The 22,244-nt window shown below is 41.3% G+C and overlaps 1 long non-coding RNA gene across 1 annotated transcript in view; it reads right to left on the reverse strand.

Moving 5' to 3' along the window:
• Window positions 1-22,244, reverse strand: part of LOC144693176 (uncharacterized) — a 57,351-nt gene that overhangs the window by 34,906 nt on the left and 201 nt on the right. The window lies entirely within an intron of this gene.

Raw genomic sequence — 22,244 nt, forward strand, 5'->3', positions numbered from 1 at the left:
AATTGGATAAAATACTTGAAAGAGAAAAAATTGCAGGGCAATGGTGAATGTGAAGGAAATAGAACAGCTCTTTCAAAGAGCCAGCACAGGCACAATGGCCAAATAGCCTCCTTCTGGACGGTTTTAAACTATGGTTCTAAGTCTTAATTTATTGAGAACTGTTCAGGATTAATTTTACAATGGCAGTGTGCTTTTGCATCAAGCATGGTCCCAGAAACAATCCCAAAGATTGAACATTATTCTATTTGTCTGGAAGAGGGCAGGACAAGAAAACTGGGTAGTGGTGTAAATGCTCTCATTTGGATTTGAAACCAGCCTGGATTTATGAGGGAAAACTATCTCCCTCTCTCATATCGCCAGGATATGTACTCAGAGCACAAAATTACCAGTCTGAGGCCTATTGGATGGTTGCTTTGAGAAGTGGAAACCTTCAATACTGCAGAAGCTGCTTTTTTTAGATCTTGCACTAAGAAACATTTCTGTGCTCATATCTTGAGCATGTTTTAAGATGTTAAATTAACAAATCTTTTCTAAGTTTAACTTTACTAAAATAACAGCGCATTTGAATTTTAAAAGCCAGGATTAGGATTTCAAATCATGTGGTCCAAGTTTAGTTAATTAGCAGGGAAAGAAAAAGAAAATTCAGCAAAAGGCATTCAAAACAAAGCAAAAGACTTTTGGACATATGAAATTTTCTTGAAACTTCTGGTGTTCAAAGGGAGGGACACAAATGGGCCATCGGAAAAGGAACAGGCCAATTAGTCCCTTGAGCCTGTTCTATCATTCAGTGCAATCATGGATAATCTGTAACCTAACTTCATGTACCTGCCTTTACCCCATATCCCTAATGCCTTTGATTAACAAAAATCTAACAATCGCAGATTTAAAATTAACTGACCTAGCGTCAATTTGCATTTGCAGAAGAGTTCCAAATTTCTTCCTCCTTTTCCTAATTTCACTCTCAAAAAGATCAGGCACTAATTTTTAGACAATGTTCATGTCCTCAACTCTCCAACCAGCTCTAAGGTAGATAGAGAGAAACTATGAATTCCCCTTAATATCTTGAAAATTTGTATCAAATTACCCATTAACCTTCTAAATTTCAGGGAAAAGAATCCTAGTTTGTGTAATCTCTCCTTGAAATTCAACACCTGGAAGTCCAGGTATCATTCTGGTAAATGTACTCCCTCCAGTATCTTCCTAAAGTGTGGTGCCCAGAATTGCTCACAGTACTCCAGGTGTGATCTAACCAGAGCTTCGTATAGTACAGGATAACTTCTACGTCTATGCTGGGGGATAAAACATGTCCATTTTGGTCACCCTCTCCAACAATGTGCAATTATTTAGTGCCTTTAATGCAGGAAAGCATATACCAAGACTCTCACAGGAACATACCTTAGATCACGATGTTTAAGTTGGCCCACTGTATAAGATGACCCCATTTTGTCAGTGCCAAATGCATGTTTAGGCCTATTCTTGGTGTGCAAGTTGACCGCACATATTACAGCTCTGATATACATGTTGAGGGTTATGCTTGCCTTACAAGTCAGTGCATGGAATCAAGTATGCAATGATACAGGCTATGTTGATAAGATGATGAAGGGCAGTTTCAGGCAAGGCAATTCTCAAACAGAAATGGGTCCTCCTGCAAAAAGAATGAACAACAAAGCTGCTTTCAAGCTAAAAGGTGTAACATTTGCTAACTCATTAAATAATTGTGCTGCGAGGGAATTTGTTGAGAGTGAAAAACTGGTGTGAGAATGGAAGAAGGAATCCACCTTGAAGAGGATGCTCAAGGCCAAACACACCATGAGAACAGGAAAATGGTGGTCATAATACAAATGAATTCCACATTAAGTTTGCAACGACATACTCCAAATCACAAACAAGAATTTTAAACTTAAAAAGCCAATTAGGGGTATGAGCAAAGAGCTGGCCAAGGTAAAGAAAGTTGAGGCTATGACAGTAATTAAATATGGGAAACATTTAAAGAAACAATTAAAATTGTTCAAAACTAGTATTAGATTAGAATCGGAATTGTTACAGCACAGAGGAGCCCATTTGGCCCATCATGTTTGCAGAGGCTCTCTGAATGGCACCACGTGAATTGCGCATTCATCCACCTTCGCCCCATAACACTGCATGTTCTTCCTTTTCAGATTAGTCTCCTTTTGAATGCCTCGACTGAACCAGTCTCCACCACACACTCAGGCATTGCATTCCAGACCTTAACCATTTCTCTTGAAGAAGTTTTATCATGTTACTTTTGCTTCTTTGGCCAATTACTTTAAATCTGCACCCTCTTGTTCTCGATTCTTTAACAAGTGGGATTAGTTTCTCCCCATTTACTCTGTCCTGACCCCTCATGATTTTGAATACCTCTACTCTGAAGAGAAGACTGAGAACAGATTTTTAAAGTCATTTAGGTGTGAAATTAGGACAAAACAAAAACTTATGCCATCGCAAAGAATAGTAGTAAATCTGAGGGTTGGGAATGTTTTAGAAACCATAGGACCACCAAAACATTGATAAATAGGAAAAAAAATAGAATGAGAGCAAACTAACCAGGAATATAAAACCAGATTGTAAATGCTTTTACAAGCATGAAAAAAAGGAAGAGAGTAGCTAAAGCGAGCACTGATCCCTTAGAAGCAGGGACAGAAGAAATCATCATGGGGAATGAGGAAATGGCAGACGCTGAACAAATATTGTATGTCAGTATTCACAGCAGAAGTTAAATACCAGAAATAGACAGTAACCTAGGGGGCTAATAAGAGTGAGGAAATTAGGGTAATTAATATCAGCTGAGAAGAGTACCAGAGAAACTCAAGGGGCAAAAATCTGACAAATTCCCAAGACTTCATGACCTACACTTCAGGGTTCTAAAAGAGAGCTGGAGAGGTAGTGCATGCACATGCACTGATTTTCAAGGTTCCCTAGATTCTGGAATGGTCCTTGCAGGTTGAAGGTTAGTGGAGTGCACAAGGATCAGTGCTAGAGCCTCAGTTATTTACAATGTATATTAATGATTTAGGCGCATAGACAGATTAATGTATCTATGTTTTTAAAAATTATTTCATGGGATGTGGGTGTTGCTGGAAGGCTAGCAGTTTGCTGACAATACAAAGCAAGGTGAATGCAAGCTGTGAAGAGGGCACAAAAAGGCTGCAAAGAGATATAGACGGGTTAAGCAAGTGGACAATGTAGCAGATAGAGTAGATAGAGGGAAAGTGAAAAACTTTGGTCGTAAAAATAAAAAAGCAGAATTTTGTTTTAAAATGGCACAAAACTTGTAAATGTCGATATTCAAAAGACTTAGGTGTACTTATATAAAGGAACACAAAGTTAGCACGCAGGTACAGCAAGCAACATGGAAAACAAGTGGCGTTGGCCTTCATTGCAAGGGAATTGGAATACAACAAAAAAGACATCTTGCTACAATTGTACAGGGCTTTGGTGTGACCACATTGTGTGCAGTTTTAGTGTTAATATTTAAGGAAGCATATAATTACATTGGAGCCAGTACAGCAAAGATTCACTAGATTCATCCCAGGGATGAAGAAGCTTGACAGTGTTGACACCAAGAGGTTGTTTTCCCTGGCAGGGGAATCAAGAACAAGGGGCTGATCATATAGGACTAAGACAAGAAGAAGTTCCTTCACACAACAGGTTTGAATCTCTGGAAGAGGGTTGTGCATGCACCATCATTGAATATATTTTAAAGTTGAGATAGACAGCTCTTTGGTCTCTCAGGGAATAAAGGGATATGGGGAGCTGGTGAGAAAGTGGAGCAGAAGCCAGAGATCAGCCACGTTTATATTGAATGGTGGAGAAGGCCCAATGGGCTATATGGTCTTTTCCTGCTCCTATGGTTCATTTTCTTGTTGGAAGGATGCATGGGCATTCAGGGATTAAACATTAGTATGAATATTTGAAAACTGAGACACTGGTGGAGCCAGTGTAAGTCATGAAATACAGGTAAAGGGCAAATGGGACTTGCTGTGGTTTAGTTTAAGGGCAGCAGCATATTAGAGTTCAAGTATACGGAGGATGGAAGATAGATCGGAGTACACCGCAACAATCATGTCATGTGGCAACAAAAGCACAGATGTGCGTTTCAGCAGCTGACAAGCTCAGGCGAGGGTGGTGACAGGCGGTCTCATGGAGGTGGAACTAGGCGGTCTTTGTGAAGAGAATATGGATTCTAAACTCAACTCAGGATCAAATGACAGAGGTGACAAACAGTATAGTGCAGTCTGAGACAGTGGCAAGGGAGGGCAATGGAATCATTGGTGAGGGGTAATGATGCAAGGTAAGGCATTGGTCTTCCCAATGTTTAACTTGGGGAAATCATGTATCATAAAGATTGGGTGTCAGAAAAGCAGTCTAACGGAGAGGCTGGAAAAGAAAAGGGATGACAATGTACAGCAAGTATTGTCAATGTGCATGTGGAACCTGATATTGTGTTTTTAAAGATTATGAGCGGTGAATATTATGGCTTAGTGGGTAGCATTCTTGCATCAGAGTAAGAATGTGTGGGTTCAGGTCCCACTCCAGAAGCATGAGCACAAAACTCTAGGCCGGGGTCAACGGCTTTTTTTAAACCTGAAGGGCCTTAAAAAAAACCCCTAAAATAAAAACTATTGGGAGCTGCAAGAAAATTTGGCATTTCTAAACCAAATATTTGGTAAATTGCCAAACAACTCTGTTAGGATGCATAATTTGCATATATAATAAATGAAATTCATGTATTGAATTTGTGTAATGGAAAAATCAAAAATATAATAGACCTAACTGAATTATCATGATTTGTTTTTTTAAAACTATAATTGTTAGTCACCTTTAGGATGTGTAGAATCTAGACTTTTTTAGGCTATTGATTCTCATAATAAAAATAGTTTCTAAGAGCACATTCAGAATAACTAACAATAATGGTTGCAGCCTTAAAACCAAAATCAAAGGCATTCTCTATAACCATGGTGTAGCTATACCACACAAACAGTTATTTACAGCACAATGTTTTTTTGTTAAAATCATTTGAAATGGTCAAGTGCAGCATGGCTCTAAAATTTTTGACTGTGTTTCTTCATGTTAATGCGTCCAACTGAAAAACACTGGGAGCTGCAAATGGGATGTTAAAGAGCTACAGGTTGCAGACCCCTGATCTAGACTAACACTCCAGTGCAGTACTAGGGGAGTGCCACAATGTCAGAGGTGACACCTTTCAAATGAGACAGCAAACCAAGGCCTCAGCTTCCCTCACAAATGGATGTAAAAGATCCCAAGACACTGTTCATGGGCAGAAAAGTTCTTCCTCGTGCCCTGCCCAATATTTATTCTTCAATCAACATCACAAAAAGATCACATTGCTGTGTACAAATTGGCTGGAGCATTATAACAAACAAACTTGCAAGAACTTAATTGGTCGTAAAGCACCTTGGGCTGTGCCAAGATCTAGATGGACACTGCATTAACATCAGGTCTATGTCACTGAGGCAACAGGATGAAAGGTAAGAGTGAGCCAAACGCAGATCCTCAGGGAATGATAAGAAAAGCCATAACAGGAGATTCGCTCGCTATGACTGGATAGATAAAACTGAAACCATACGAGGGTGTTCCCACTCAGCTGGACATGGGGGTGGTTATGCTGGAGGTATAGAAAATACTAGTTAGGCCACAACTTGAATACTGCATGCAGATCTGGTCATCTCGTTACAGAAAGGATGTAATTACACTAGAGGGTACAGAAGAGATTTAGGAGGATGTTGCCAAGATTGGAAAATTGCAGCTACGAGGAAAGATTGGATAGGCTGGGATTGCTTTTCTTGTAACAGGGGAGGCTGAGGGGAGATTTGATTGAGGTGTACAAGGTTGTGAAGGGCCTGGATAGAGTGGATGGGAAGGACCTATTGCTCTTAGCACAGAAGTCATTGACGAGGGAACATAGATTTAAAGTAATTAGAAGGATTAGAGGGGATACAAGGTTTTTTTTCCACCCAGGGTGGTAGGGGTCTGGAACTCACTTTCTAAAGGGTAGTAGAGACAGAAACCCTAACCTTATTGGAAAGGTGTCTGGACATGCACCCAAAGTCCTGTAACCTCCAGGACCACAGATCTAGTGCTGGGAAATGGGATTAGGCAGGAGGGGCTTGTTCTTCAGCTGGCACAGACACAATGGGCAGAGTGGCCTCCTTCTGTGATGTAATTTTTTTTAACATTTTCTAAGTACCTGAAAAGGAGGATGTGCAGGGGTGTGGGGAGAGCAGGGAGTGGCAGTATGTAAATTGCTCCTTAGGAAAGCCAGCATGGACACAATGGGCCGAATGGCCCTCTGTGTTCTAATGTTTCTATGACTCTAAAAAGCATCAGAGAAGGATGATGCAGTTAATTGTGCCCAAGGCTGCAGACAGGTCGAGAAGGATGAGGAGGGATAGTGCACCACGGTAAAGTCAGAGAATATCATTTGAGTGTTTGGTTAGAGCTGTTTCAATGCTATGGCAGGTGTGGAAACCTGTTTGGAGGGATTCAAAGATTCAACGGGTTGAAGGATAGATGGACATGGATTTGGGAGGCAACATGTTCAGTGATGCAGAAAGGGAGAGGTTGTTGATGGGCAGTGGCTTGCAAAGACTGAAGGTAGAAGGGTGGGTTATTTGGTTGGGGGATGGTGATGAAAAATTTGAAAGGGAAGAGGTCAATACTGAGAAGAGGTAACCATTTATATAACAGCGAACACGAAAATCGAGAAAGGAAGCTGGGAGATCAGCAGTTAAGAATTGGATCAAGGGACTAGGAGGTGGGTTTCATGGACATGAGCTTGGCCTTAATATATGGGGAGAGGAGAGAGAAAAAGAAACGTATGATCTCAGGGTTACAGCAGGAGAAAACCTGAAAAAAATCTAGCTTGATGGGCAAGGCGGGCAGGGGGAAAGGTATGTAGCAGTGATAGCTTAATAGATAGTCTCAATTCTAGTTGTCCCTGAGATTGTTGCATATGTTGGAGGTGAGGGTGGAAGAACAATGTTAAGGAATTTAAGGAGATGATTGGCCAGTGATGAAATAAGCTACAGTTTAACTTTGCATTCCAGGGTGATTCTGGAGTGGTCAGCAGTCTTGGTATAATGAGAGCACTGCCTGATGGTGCTTGATGTGATCCAGCCAAATGCAGCAATAAATGGCTAACCCACTTGTAGATTCAAGTCTGCTCCCCTTGGATTTGTATGAGAGGGAGAGCAAGTCTGTCACTGGGAATAATGGAAAAGGTGGAAGCGTGAGGCGATGATTGAGCAGATCGATAATTGCAGAAGTATCATGGCAAACAGAGAACCAAAGGATTGACAGTTGGGTTTTTAAAAAACGTCATTGTAAATAAACAGGCAAGTCTATTTTCCATGGGCAGGTTCATAAAGAAGTGGGGTTGGAAGAGGGATGTCAGTCTCGAGTTAGACAAGGAATTGATCAGAGATGACCTTGTCTGTGACAGAGATTGGAATAGAGGAGGCCACTTCGTGGGAGTAGGTAGAGAACAAGGATTTTAAAAGGACATCACCACCACCATGGTGTTTTGATGGGACAGGTGATGGGAACTATTACCTTACGGAGGTTTCAGCAAGGGCCAAACTGTCACCACAAGCCAAGTATCCAACAGGACCAAGCTGTTAATGCAATCAAACACAATAAGGTCAGGGTGACAAGTACGTTGCAAGTGAATATACATTCTGGAAGGAAATGCAGAAGGGGGCGATGATTATTGATCCACCAGCAGAGTTCGCTGGGACACCAGTGGGAAGGCCAAATGTGATAGGAAGGAGCTTGGCAAAATTAGCCCCAGTAGCCTCTGGGGTTGACATGAGTTTGGGTGAGTGGGAACATAGTGGTCCTAGGTGGGGACTGGTGCATCCAGAATATGCTGACGGCTTATTGATTTGGAATATCCTGCCATTGTTTCACTTCCTGCTCCCACACTTACCACTAGAGTTGCCCATGGGCCTATCCTTAGCCCATGACTACTTCTCATCAACCGGTTGTCCCCTCTGCGACATCATCCGAAAACAATGCCAGGTTCCACATGTATGCTGCTAACGACATCCACCCTACTCTCCCTCACCACCTTCCTGCGTGATTCTCTAGATATAACTGGATAGTCAGGAACGGAACAGTGGATGGTGTTGTCAACTGCGTCAAAAGGCTGCAGGCAGGGAGAGGATTAAATAGTTCACCAGTCACTTATCAAAGTCATAAATGACATCCTAAGAATCATTTCAGTGCTGACAGTGGTGTAAACCTTAGTGGATAGGCTCAAACTTGAGGTTGCAGGAAAGATGGGCACAAATTTGGGAGGGCAACATATTCAGGAGCTTGAGAGAGGAAAGGGAGGTTGGAAATGGTGTAGTTTACAAAGGTGGAAAGGACATGGGTTGGTGTTGGAGACAGGTGATGACAGCAGATTTGAAGGGCAGTATCCAAGAGGGAACTATTATCATCAACCAATACTGTTATTAATTCCAAATTTCCAGCATCCACTACATTTTGCTTTTGTACCAGCTGACACAATGGCCAAGAAGTAAAGTTGATCACAAATTTGGTGAGAATTGGGTCAAGGGAACAGGACATGGGTCACATGAGCACAGAGGCTAAGAGGGGAAATAGAAGAGAAACTAGAGAAAGATGCAAGCAAGAGGGTTTGGTAATTGCTGCTACATGCCATCCCACTTATTGGATAGTTAGGAGGGTTAGAAACAAGCATGAGCATGAATTTATATTTCCCATTGCAACAGAAACACAAAACTAAATGATCAAGGAACATTAAAAAAATGTGAAGTATTTTAGAGATGCATAAACAAAAGAAAAGTCAGGATAGTGAGAGGTCCATAATAAATGCACAAGATAAACTCGCAGGTAATGATAGTGAAATGGGAAAATAGTTACTTTGCCTCACTATTCACCCCAGCCAGTGTGGCCATGATATTAGAAGAGATTAAAAAATACAAGAGGGAATAATTGATAAACTAAACAAACTTCCAGGATAACACTCATGGTCCAGTGCAATTACATCCACATATGTTAAAGAAAGTTATGAGAGATCTCGCAGCAGCATTATAACAGAAAGAATGACGTATATTTAACAGAATCATAGAATTGTTACGATGCTGGAGGGGGCCATTCGGCCTATTGTGTCTGCACTGGCTCTCCAAATGAGCAATTCACTTCGTGCCATTCTCCCACCTTCTCCCTGTAACGCTGCACATTCTTCCTTTTTAGGTAACAGCCTAATTCCCTTTTGAATGCTTCAATTAAACCTGCCTCCACTACACACTCAGGCAGTGCATTCCAGATCTTAACCACTCACTGCGTGAAAATGTTTTTTCTCATATCACTTTTGCCAATTATTTTAAAATCGGTGCCCTCATTCTTGATCCTTTCACGAGTGGGAACAGTTTCTCCCTACGTACTCTGTCCTGATCCCTCGTGATTTTGATCTTGTCTATCAAATCTCCTCTCGGCCTTCTTTCCTCCAAGGGAAACAGTCCTAACTTCACCAATCTATCTTCATAACTGAAGTTCCTCATCCCTGGAACCATTTTCATGAATCTTTTCTGCACCCTCTCTAATGCCTTTATGTCATTCCTAAAAGGTGGCGCCCACAACTGGATGCAATGCTCCAGATGTCACGAACTCGTGTCCTATTCAAGTTCAATATAACTTCCACGCTTCTGTACTCTTGCCTCCTAAGCCGAGAATACTGTATGCTTTATTAGCCGCTTTCTCAACCTGTCCTGCCACCTTCAATGTCTTATGTACATATACACCCAGGTCCCTCTGTTTCTGTACCCCATTCAGAGTTGAACCCTTTTTTCTTATCATCTCTCCATGTTCTTAACAATCGCTTCACATTTCTCTGCATTGAACTTCATCTGCCATCTGTCCACCCATTCCACCCACTTGTCTATGTCCTTAAGAAGGTGTACACTATCCTCCTCACAGTTCACAATACTTTCAAGTTTCATAACATCCACAAACTTTGAAACTGTGGCCTGTACACCAAGGTTTAGGTCATAAATGCATAATCAAGAAAAGCAAGAGTCCCTGGAGAACTCCTCTACAAACCTTCCACTTGCCCAAAAAAAAGATCCATTAACTGCTACTCTCTTTTCCCTGTCACTCAGTCAATTTCACATCCAAGTTGCAACTGTCCCTTTTACTCCATGAAATATAACTTTGCTCACATGTGTCATGGGGCACTAGATCAAATGCCTTTTGGAAGTCATGTACACCACATCAACAACATTGTCCCCATCAACCTTCTGTGTTACCTCTTCAAAAAATTCTAGCAAGTTAGTCAACTTGATTTTCCCTTAAGAAATCCATGCTGGCTTTCCTTAATTAAACCGCACTTGTCCATGTGGCTATTAATTTTGTCCCGAAACATTATAGTGCCTTGGATAGTCATTAGATGACTCAAAGTGCTGTACAGTCAAAGAAATACCTCCGATGTATAGTCACCTGCAATATAGGAAATGCGGCAGCCAATTTGCACTCAGCAAGCTCCCACAAATTCCACAAATGATTAGTATGATATTGCCATTTGTGATGTGATTGAGGGATAAATATTGATGAGGGCATCAGGGATAACTCTCCTGCTCGTCAACTTTTACATCCACTGGAGCAGGCAGATGGGGCCTCCGTTTAACTTCTCATCTGAAAGATGGCACCTGACAGTGCAGCACTCCCTCAGTACTGCACTGGAGTGCCAACACAAATTTGTGTGTTCAAGGCCTGGAATGGGACTTGGACCCAGAATCTTGAGATGTGGGGCAGAGTGTGCTACCAATTGAACGATGGCTGGCAAAAAAATATATATATTTAAAAGGGACAAGAACAAATCCAGGGAATATAGACCAATCAGGTTAATGTTAGTCACGGGAAAGGTAATGGAATCTTTCCTCAAAGTAGTAATAGAAAAACATTTAGAAACTGGAAACAGAGGAGTCAGCACATATTACAAAAGGGAAGGTCATGCTTAACCAGCCTTATTGAATTCTTTGAAATAACTGAAGATGGATGTTTTCTTCTTTAATATTTTGGGAACATGGTGGTATTCCGTAAAGGCGGCTATGTGTGTGTCCATGGGTAATTAAACTGGGGGAAGGTTAGTAAAGACAGATTGCCTGTAGGAACTAAGAGATGAAAGGTAAAGGTGTGAGATACATGCATCTGTAATGAGACGCTATAGTGAAGCTGGCATTACAAGTAAATAAACTGGGTTTTAAAATTTTCATTGAGAGATAGATAAGGGTTTGGACTTTTCAGCTGCTATATTTCAGAGGCAGTTCAAGGGACTTTTACAACTCAAAGGTTTATAGGTAAACAAGGGATGGTGATGACCAGTGGTGCAATTTTACTCTTGTGTGTTTAAGTTTTCCTTCTTGTTCAGAAATCTTTTAATTTTAAAATCCTAAAAGTGTTACTGGGATTCTACGCTTATGGGATCAATCGTTTTAAAATATAAAAAAAGTTATGGTCAAAGTTTCCCTCTGGGTTTTGGCTTGCTCAGCGTATAACATTGGCTGCTGTCATAACATAACAGAAAAAAAATAAGGGGAATGGAGTAGATGTAATATATTTGGATTTTCAAAAGGTCTGAGATTAAGGTACCACATAGTATATTCACAATTAATGTCACAGCATGTGGAATCAGGTAATAAGTAGCAGAATGGATAGCAAGTTGGCTACAAAAGGAGAAGGGGTAAAGGTAGCTACTCAGACTGGCATGAAGTAAGAAGAGATGTTCTTCAAGTAACGGCACTGGGACCACTGTTATTCACCCTTTACATACTAAACTATATCAATTTGGAAGTACAGTTTCCAAATTTGCAGAAGGCACTAAATTGGGAGGTATAGTTAATACTGAGGACAATTGTAACAAAATACAAGACATTAATAAACTTGAAGAATAAGTGTGTAATTGGCAAATGAATTTCAATATAGGTGTGCGAGGTTGTGTATCTTGGTAGCCAAGAGTAAGATGGCCAAATACTCCTTAGAAAGTGAGTTTAGATGAGGTAGAGAAGCAAAGGAATCTAAGGGTGCAGTTACAAATCAGGAAAGTAGAGAGGTGGATAAAGCCATAAGGCAGCAAACAAGCTACTGGTACTCATTTCTTGAGGTATAGAACTGAAAAGTAGAAAAAGACCACACCTGAAGTATGAGAACAGTTCTTGTCTCCAAATCAACAAAGAAACAGGAGCATGAGTAGGTCAATCAGCCCTTTGAACCTGCTCCACCAATCAATATCATGGTTGATCCCCTATCTCAAAGCCATACTCCCACTTTCCCTTCCATACTCCTTGACGCCTTTAGAGTCTAGAAATCTATTTCCTTCTTAAATGTATTCAGTGACTTGGTCTCCACAGCCCTCTGTGGTAGTAGGGTCACCACCCTCTGAGTGAAGAAGTTTCTCCTCACTTCAGTCCTAAATGGCCTGCCCCATATCCTGAGACTGTGACGCCCTTGTTCTGGCTGGGGCGTCTAGAGGAAACATCATCCCTGAATCCAGGCTGTCCAGCTCTGTCAGAATTTCATACGTTTCAATGAGATCCCCTCTCATTCTTCTAAACTCCAGTGAATATAGTTGATCCAATTTCTCCTCATATGACAGTCTTGCCATCCCAGGAATCAGTCAGGTGAACCTTGGCTGCACTCCCTCTATGGCAAATATATTCTTTCATAGGTCAGGAGACCAAAACTGTACACAATAAATACTCCAGATGTGGTCACACCAAAGCACTGCACAGCTGCAGTAAGACATCCTTGCTCCTGCACTCAAATCCTCTCACAATGAAGGCCAGCATACCATTTGCCTTCTTAACTGCTTGCTGCACCTGCATGCTTGCTTTCAGTGATAGGTGTAGGACACCCAGGTCCCTTTGTACCTCAACATTCCCCAATCTATCTCCATTTAAATAATATACTGCCATTCGGTTTTCCTACTGAAGTGGATAACTTCACACTTATCCACATTATACTGTATCTGCCATGTATTTGTCCACTCAACTGTCTAAAATCGCCCTGAAGCCTCTTAACATCCTCCTCACCAAGTTTTGTGTCATCAGAAAGCTAGGAAATACATTACATTTGGTTCCCTCATCCAAATCATTGATATATATTATGAATAGCTGGGACCCAAACATTGATCCCTGCGGTACCCCACTAGTCACCACCTGCCACTCCGAAAAAGACCCATTTATTCCTACTCTTCTTCCTGTCTGTTAACCAATTCTCAATCTCTGCCAATATATTACCCCCAATCCCATGTGCTTTAATTTTACACACTAACCTCTTATCCATCAAAAGCTTTCTGAAAATCCAAATACACCACATTCACTGGTTCTCCCTTATCTACTCTGCTAGTTAGGTCCTCAAAAAATTCCAGTAGGTTTGTCAAACATGATTTCCCTTTCATAAATCCATGCTGACTTTGTCTAATTCCACTGATATTTTCTAAGTGTCCTGTTATCACATCCTTTATAATAGACGCTAGTATTTTCCCTACTGATGTTAGGCTAACTGGTCTGCAAGTCTCTGTTTGGCCCTCCTTTTTGCCACCCTCCAATCTGCTGGGAGTGTTCCAGAACCTACAGAATTTTGGAAGATGACAACCAATGCACCCACTATTTCCATGGCCACCTCCTTTAGTATTATAAGCAATAAAAGGCACTGGAGAAGGTGCAAAAAGAAATCTACAAGTTTGATGCAAAAAAAAACGGAGAGATTATACCTATCAGAAAAGATTGAACACGATGGGCCTCTCTTCTCTATAAATCAGATGGCTGAGGAGTGATCCAATAGCAGTCATTAAGATTATGAATAGGTTTAAATAGGGTACACACAGAAGGTATTTTCACTTGTGGGGAAGATCAGAATTAGAGGCCATAGATATAATGATAGTCACGAACAAGCCATTAGAGTAAAGAAGTTTCTCTTGAATTCTAAGTGTGGTTAGAATGTCGAACTCTACCACAAGGAGTAGCTAGACAAATAGCTGCATTTAAAAAGTTAGAAAAACACAGGAGGGAGAAAGGAATAGAAGGATGTGTTGACAGGAGCAAATAAATTATGGTTAGAACAGGCTCACATGGGCCTGTTGGGCCAAATTTATAGTGCTGAAATAAGGCAGTATGTGTAATTCCATGTGACACCCCCTGCCCCCACCCCGTCGTTTAGGATCTCCTCATGCCCAGATATTTAAGCAAAAGCATAGGAATGCTTCCTAATGCTATTTATTCAAGATCACAGAAAAGCACCTTTGACCTCAACAGTGGAAGTTTCCATCTCCCAAACTAACCATCCTATGTCAGGTTTGCACTGAGCACATACCCACAAGTAATACAAGAAAGGTACACGCCGAGTTCTCCCTCACTAATCTGGGTTGATTTCAAATACAAACATGAGTGGCATTAAAGTCACTATCCAGTTTCCTCTACAATTTAGATATTAAACAAATTTTAAATAACTAAGTTATAACATTCCTCTTATCCCACCTCCTGCCATTTAAATAATCACCATAATTACAAGTGGGCAGGAACACGGCTGCAGACTACTCCGTTCACTTAATTTAACAGAACGGCACTGGCAGATGATTGCTATTATAGTTTTACAGACTGATGATAGAATCCGAAAAGCATTGATCTTAAACTGATTAATAAATGTACCTTGAAAATAGCATGGGTAATTGGGCCCTTTTCGTTCTTTGATGAGCGTATAGCTGGCAAGGCTAGCATTTATTGCCCATCCCTAAATGCCCTTGTGGCGGACTTTCTTGATCAGAACAAGTGGAGCTTCAATACTGTAAGTGACTGGTTCATAGCTGGGAATAGGCAAGAACTATAAGGAAGCTGTCCTGAATTTTTTTTCAGTTAACATAGTGGCATCAACAGCTGTTTGTCATAATGACACATTTGGTTCAAGAAAGATTTGTTGGAATTCAGATGTGTTGCTGAAATAATTTCTCTCCTCTTTCTAACTACATCATTACCATTTTTTAGTAAAGAATGATGGGTTTAAGTTTGCAAACTTTACCAAACATCCAGCAGAAAGTTTCTGACTTCATGTTTAACAGTTGCGTAAATAAGTAGCTACAGTTACATGGTTGCTGAGCAAGGGAGGGCACAAAGCACAAATTGTCAGCTTCCAAAAAAATGTTGTCTTACAACTTATTTAGCATCTATGTAGTAGAATCACATGGCATCACTCAAGGGGAGGCGGAAGCTACATAATGTGTTACCAGGACCAACGATTTATGGCCGAATGTGAAATAGTTGCATGCTATCCTTGGATTCACAATATTTATGGAACAAATCTGACAGCTTGACCATTTCCCTTGAAAGCCATAAATGGTCATCCCAATTATATTTCTTTACTGATGTAGCTCCTATTTTTTAAAAGCCCAGGATACAACATGGTTGGGAGAATGTTTGCAGATCCATATAGATAGCAGCTTTAAATGGCAATAGTTAACATAGGGATCCTTGCTTTGGTGGAACTGGCTGGTGCTACTGTACTCTAGCAGTACTGTGATAAGGATGGATGTTTTGTGGCTCCTTTGGAAAGGGTGGATGAGAGAAGGTAATGGTTCTTAGGACAGGAGCAAGGGAAAGAATCAGGAGTTGGAAGGCATATCCAATTGGGGCAAATGGAGTGAGATGATAGAGAATAAAGGCTGTAAGCCTTTTTGTTGTCTTCAGGTTTGGGAAAGTCTGTTATTTGAAGATTTGGACTTCAGATGCTTCCTCAAAATGATAGGGATCTGACAACAGAACTGTACTTTCACATCTCAAACTGCATTCCAATCCCTTACCAGGAATTGGGTCTTATGGTGCATCAGGAACTTCATCATAACTTTGGGAAAGTGCTACCTTGTAAATGTGAATAGCAGACAATTCGTGGTTAGGACCAGGAATTAAGTTTTGAAGTATGGAGGTTCATATGTTGAATTGGGGGAAGAGGTGGTGAACAAAGGCTACCTTGGCTGTGTGAGATGTTTGGCAGTCTGCAAGCTTTGGGGTTGAAAAAAAAAAGAGCCACGCAAGCAAACATAGGCAGAATTCAGTGGAGATTTGGATAGAGAGAAGAAATAATGCAGTGATTTTGGAACTGAAAAAATAGAACAGGGAAAGGAAAACAATGTGATAAATTAACAGACCTTTAGAAAAACATGGTTAAGGAAAAACAAAAACAAAGTCATGAATCATACCTAGGAATGCATTGTGATCCATCCTTGCTAATGTTAAAGTATATGTGAAGATTAGAGATATAAAAACAGAAAATGCTGGAAAAGCTCAGCAGGTCTGGCAGCATCTGTGGAGAGAGAAACAGAGTTAACGTTTCAAGTCCGTACGACTTCTTCACTGTGAAGATTAGTATCTTGGCACCAACCAATTGGGGAGTTCAGCTAAGAAAACTGAAAAAGACTGACTGATTTGCATTTATAATAGCATCTTTCATGATGGCAAGTTATCCTAAAGCACTTTACAGCCAATGAATTTTTTTGAGTGCATTCACTGTTGCAATGCAGAAAACATGAGTCAATTTTCACACAGCAAGCTCCCACAACAGCAATGTGATAAATAACTAGATAATCTGTTTTGGTAATACAAAATTTGAATATTGCTGCAAAGAGAGAGACATGTTGGCAAAGCTTTCCGCCTTTCACTCATCAGGACTAGCTCCAGAATGCTCAATTTCAAAGATCACAACAATTTATACTACAGGAGAAAATGGTGTCGACTTGCCAACCAATCAGCACCCTTTTTTCCTGTAGCATAAATTGTTGTGATCATTTGAAATTGGGCATTCTTGGGTTTGTCCTCATGACTGCAAGATGGAAAGCTTTGGCTACATGTCTCTCTTTTCAGCAATATTCATTATCTGTTTTCCATGTTGAGGGATAAATATTGGCCTGGACATTGGGAACAAGTCCTCTGCTCGTTTGAAATATTGCCTTGAAATCTTTTGCATCCACCTGACAGGTCCAAAAGGCTTCAGTTTTACATCCCATCCAAAGGATGGGTGGCAGTACTGCCTCAATACTAGACTGATGAAAATCTAAACAGTTTTAATAAGTGCTATGGAACTGGCACAGCATTGTTCATGGGAAGCTGGATGATGTATTTGTGAAGGAGGGTTGAGAGATTTAATGGGGAATGCATTATTGTGTATATTTAAGGTGTATGGAATAGAGGAAGTGGTTGTAAAAGATATCAATGCATAATAGGTCAGTTGATGGAGACAAATTAAAACGGAAATAGCTGGAGAGATCCACAAACAGAACTGTTTTGGCAGACCGATCGTGTCAGCCTGTTCCTGCCCCACAGAACTCATTTCTCGTTATCTTGACTCTCTTCTCTCTCCCCTTGTCCAGTCCCTTCCCACCTACATCCGTGATTCCTCTGACACCTTACGTCACATCAACAATTTCCAGTTCCCTGGCCCCAACCGCATCCTCTTCACCATGGATGTCCAATCCCTCTACACCTCCATCCCCCACCAGGATGGTCTGAGGGCCCTTAGCTTCTTCCTTGAACAGAGGCCCGAACAATCCCCATCCACCACTACTCTCCTCCGTCTGGCTGAACTTGTTCTCACACTGAACAATTTCTCCTTTAACTCCTCTCACTTCCTCCAAATAAAAGGTGTGGCTATGGGTACCCGCATGGGCCCCAGCTATGCCTGTCTCTTTATGGGGTATGTGGAACATTCCTTGTTCCAGTCCTACTCCGGCCCCCTCCCACAACTCTTTCTCCGGTACATCGATGATTACTTCGGTGCTGCTTCATGCTCTCGTCGGGACCTGGAAAAACTTATTAATTTTGCTTCCAATCTCCACCCCTCCGTCATTTTCACATGGTCCATCTCTGACACTTCTCTTCCCTTCCTTGACCTCTCTGTCTCAATTTCTGATGATAGATTGTCCACCAATATCCATTACAAGCCTACTGACTCCCACAGCTACCTCGACTACAGCTCCTCACACCCCGCTTCCTGTAAAGACTCCATCCCATTCTCTCAGTTCCTTCGCCTCCGTCGCATCTGTTCTGATGACGCTACCTTCAAAAACAGCTCCTCTGACATGTCCTCCTTCTTCCTTAACCGAGGTTTTCCATCCACGGTCGTTGACAGGGCCCTCAACCGTGTCCGGCCCATATCCCGCGCATCCTCCCTCACGCCTTCTCCTCCTTCCCAGAAACATGATAGGGTCCCCCTTGTCCTCACTTATCACCCCAAAAGCCTCCGCATTCAAAGGATCATCCTCCGCCATTTCCGCCAACTCCAGCATGAGGCCACCACCAAACACATCTTCCCTTCACCCCCCCTGACGGCATTCCGTAGGGATCGTTCCCTCTGGGACACCCTGGTCCACTCCTCCATCACCCCCTACTCCTCAACCCCCACCTATGGCACCTCCCCATGCCCACGCAGAAGATGCAACACCTGCCCCTTCACTTCCTCTCTCCTCACCGTCCGAGGGCCCAAACACTCCTTTCAAGTGAAGCAGCATTTCATTTGCATTTCCGCTAACTTAGTCTACTGCATTCGTTGCTCCCAATGCGGTCTCCTCTACATTGGAGAGACCAAACGCAAACTGGGCGACCATTTTGCAGAACACCTGCGGTCTGTCCGCAAGAAAGACCCAAACCTCCCTGTCGCTTGCCATTTTAACACTCCACCCTGTTCTCTTGCCCACATGTCTGTCCTTGGCTTGCTGCATTGTTCCAGTGAAGCCCAACGCAAACTGGAGGAACAGCACCTCATCTTCCGACTAGGCACTTTACAGCCTTCCGGGCTGAATATTGAATTCAACAACTTTAGATCTTAAACTCCCCCTCCCCCCATCCCCACCCCGTTTCTCCCCCCTCCCTTTTTTTCAATAATTTATATAGATTCTTCTTTCCCCACCTATTTCCATTATTTTTAAATCTAAAACTAAAACCTTGTTAGTCTTTTCCACCCCACCCCCACTAGAGCTGTACTTTAAGTGTCCTGTCTTCCATTCTTAATTAGCACTTTTCTTAGACAAATATCACCACCTTCAACACCTCTTTGATCCTTTTGTCTGTGACATCTTTTGATTATCTGCTCCTATCACGGCTTGCTTATCTCCACAATCACCACACCCTCAACTTCTCTCTTCCCCCCCCACCCCACCTTAAACCAGCTTATATTTCTCCTTTCTCCTAACTATGCTTCAGTTCTGCCGAAGGGCCGTGAAGGCTCGAAACTTTAACTGATTTCTTCTCCACCGATGCTGCCAGACCTGCTGAGTTTTTCCAGGTAATTCTGTTTTTGTTTTAAATTCTCTATTGCCCAAGTTCAAAAAGACTGCGAATTTTTGAAATTTTCCACCCAAGAGCTGTGGATGCTCAGTCATTGAACGTGTTCAAGACAGAGGTCAATAGATTTTTTTTTAGGTACTAAAAGAATTAAGGGGCATGGGGATAGCGCAGGAGGGTGGAGATAGATCAGACTGTGGAGCAGGCTTGAAGGGTCAAATGACCCGATCCGGCTCATATTTCCTACGTTCTTATGTTATGTATTTGTAGAGATTTATAAAAGGAAATAAGTTATAACTTTAATTAATATAAAATTATATAATCTTTGCATCCAGTAAACATATTACATGGTAAATATAGAGGAAAATTGTTCTTCCCTAAAAATTGAGTTTCTAGCACAATTCAATGCCAATTTGATTACAAGGCTCACACAAAATGAGATAAAGCACAGGGTAATCTGTTTTAGTGATGTTGCTTGAGAGATAAATGCTGGCCAGGACACAGGGGAAACTCACCTCCTCCTCTTTCAGAACTACCTGGGGATCTTCTATGTGCACCTGAGGGAGAAGGGGCCCCTGTTTAACCTTAGTATGTATTCTTCATGCATAATTATCTTGCAACAATAAAAGTCACTGTACACAATGTATTTAAATATATTATTTCACATGAATTTACTTCAACTCAAGATTTCCTTTTATAAAATTCTACATGCTGTCTTAAATTTGGATTTTCCTTTCACAACATTCCAAGTGCTAGTGATTTATGAGAAAATAAAGTTCCTGATATTCCTAAATTTGCTTTTCACCACTTGAAACATAACCCTTAACCTGTCCTACTTTAATTACATTGTGAAATTATGACAAAGTATACCATTACACTAGATTTTAAATCCTGTTTGGTTCTACAAGTATTCAAAATGAAAACCTGAGTCGTTAAACTGGGATTCTCAAAACATCTCTGCAAGGTAGGAGTGCATTGGAACATTCACCACCTGTCCGGATGAGTGGAGATCTACCACCACCAAAGCAGCTCAAAATTATTCAGGACAAAACAGTCTGTTTGATGGGCAGCCTATCCGCACTGGCTTTAAAACACATTTCTTCTACCACTTGTGTATCATCTCAACATACCATCTCTTCTTCAGGGACACTGCCCAAAATTGCAACCACGCCAAAAGATGAATGATTTTCATTTATATAGTGCTTTTAACAACCTCAGGATATCCCAAAGTACAGCCAGTAAAGTAATTATAAAGTAACTTTTGAAATAAAGTAGGAAATGCAGCAATCTGTTTTAGTGATGTCAGTTGATTGACAAATATTTGACAAGAACACCCTTACTTCAAAAATAGTGTCATGGGATCTTTTATGCACACAAGGGGGATGCTGTGGGAGATCTAGTAGCTTGCATTAAAAGTTTTCCATTTGTTCAAAGTTGGCAACTTTTTCCATTCTATCATGTCTAGGTAATAGAAATTGCGTATATAAACTCAGCATGCTGTAATTACACTCTAAAGAGATGGAGTGCCAGCATCGGCAAGAGTGATGTGACAAGAGGAGAAAATGTGCCTATTTTTCTCTTAACAGAACCAGAGGGATTGAGACTTTCGATAGGAAGACGCAGGGGCAAAATTTCAGCTCCATCGTAAGATCTGGTAACAGTCACCTACTGCAAAAGTAAGAAACCTTGCCTCTGTATTAAAAGGGAAATCACAAGCTTATAACAGGCATGTGTACAGTCCTTTCACCTCTTGGTTTTGAACCAAGTCCAGCTAGATGGATTGAAAGCTCCCTTCCTCTCCTCGCCAACTAAGAGACAATTCTTTTAATCACAATGTAGGCCCTGTGTTTAGTGGGCCACAGCACAAAACAACTGTTAGCTGCATTTTAAGATTAAGATAAAGTTAGAAAGGCAAATAGTGTGCTGACCTTTATTGCAAGAGGATATGAGTACAGGAGTAAAGAAGTCTTGCTGCAATTGTATACAGCCTTGGTGAGACCATACCTGGAGTATTGTGTACAGCTTTGGTCTCCTTATCTAAGGAACAATACACATGCAATAGAGGGATCGCAACAAAGGTTAACCAGACTGATTCCTGGGGTGTCAGGAATGTCCAATGTGGAGAGATTGAGGAGACTGGGCCTATATTTTCTCTAGAGTTAAGAAGGATGAGAGGTAATCTCATTGAAGCATACAAAAGTCTTACAGGGCAGATGTAGGAAGGATGTTTTCCCCGGCTGAGGGTGGAAAACAACACCAGAACCGGGGACAGAAGTAGGTCATTTTGGAGATGAGAAGGAATTTCTTAACTCAGAATGGTAAATCTTGGGCTGTGGAGGCTCAGCCATTGAATATGTTCAAGACAGAAATCAACACATTTCTAGATATTATCAAGGAATATGGGGATAGACTGGGAAAGTGGCAATGAGCTACATGTTAGTCTTTCCGAAAGGCGAACTATTTTAACAACTAATATAATCACGCAAGGAAGATACAGATGCACCGCCAGAGTACATAACATTAAGTTTCTTAATGCATTCACTCGAAATGAAGAGCCTTAGATCGTTTTACGGCGTTTAAAGGCGTTTTGTAAATGTAAGTTTCTGTTATCTCTACTGTGAGTAGGCAATTACAAGTAAGATTTTATAATCTACTGGTCTTTCGAGTGCTGCAAAGTTTCTGCGCCCTGCAGTAGTAACAACTCTACAGATTGACAGTACAAAGCCCCTCGCGCATGCCGCGTGCACACTATTTACAGCCGCAGCTGTTTCCGGGTACGTAACAGCTCCATGACGCACTAACAGCTAAAGACGCCATTGAACCGAACCAACTCCCCAATGACGAGAACAGAAATAGCCTTCATTTGACCTTTTATTTTCACTGTCTGAAACATTTTTCACACTCCGTAACAATCCT

Source organism: Cetorhinus maximus, chromosome 18 (genome assembly GCF_964194155.1).
Source record: "Cetorhinus maximus chromosome 18, sCetMax3.hap1.1, whole genome shotgun sequence".
In the NCBI taxonomy this organism is placed as follows: Eukaryota; Metazoa; Chordata; class Chondrichthyes; order Lamniformes; family Cetorhinidae; genus Cetorhinus; species Cetorhinus maximus.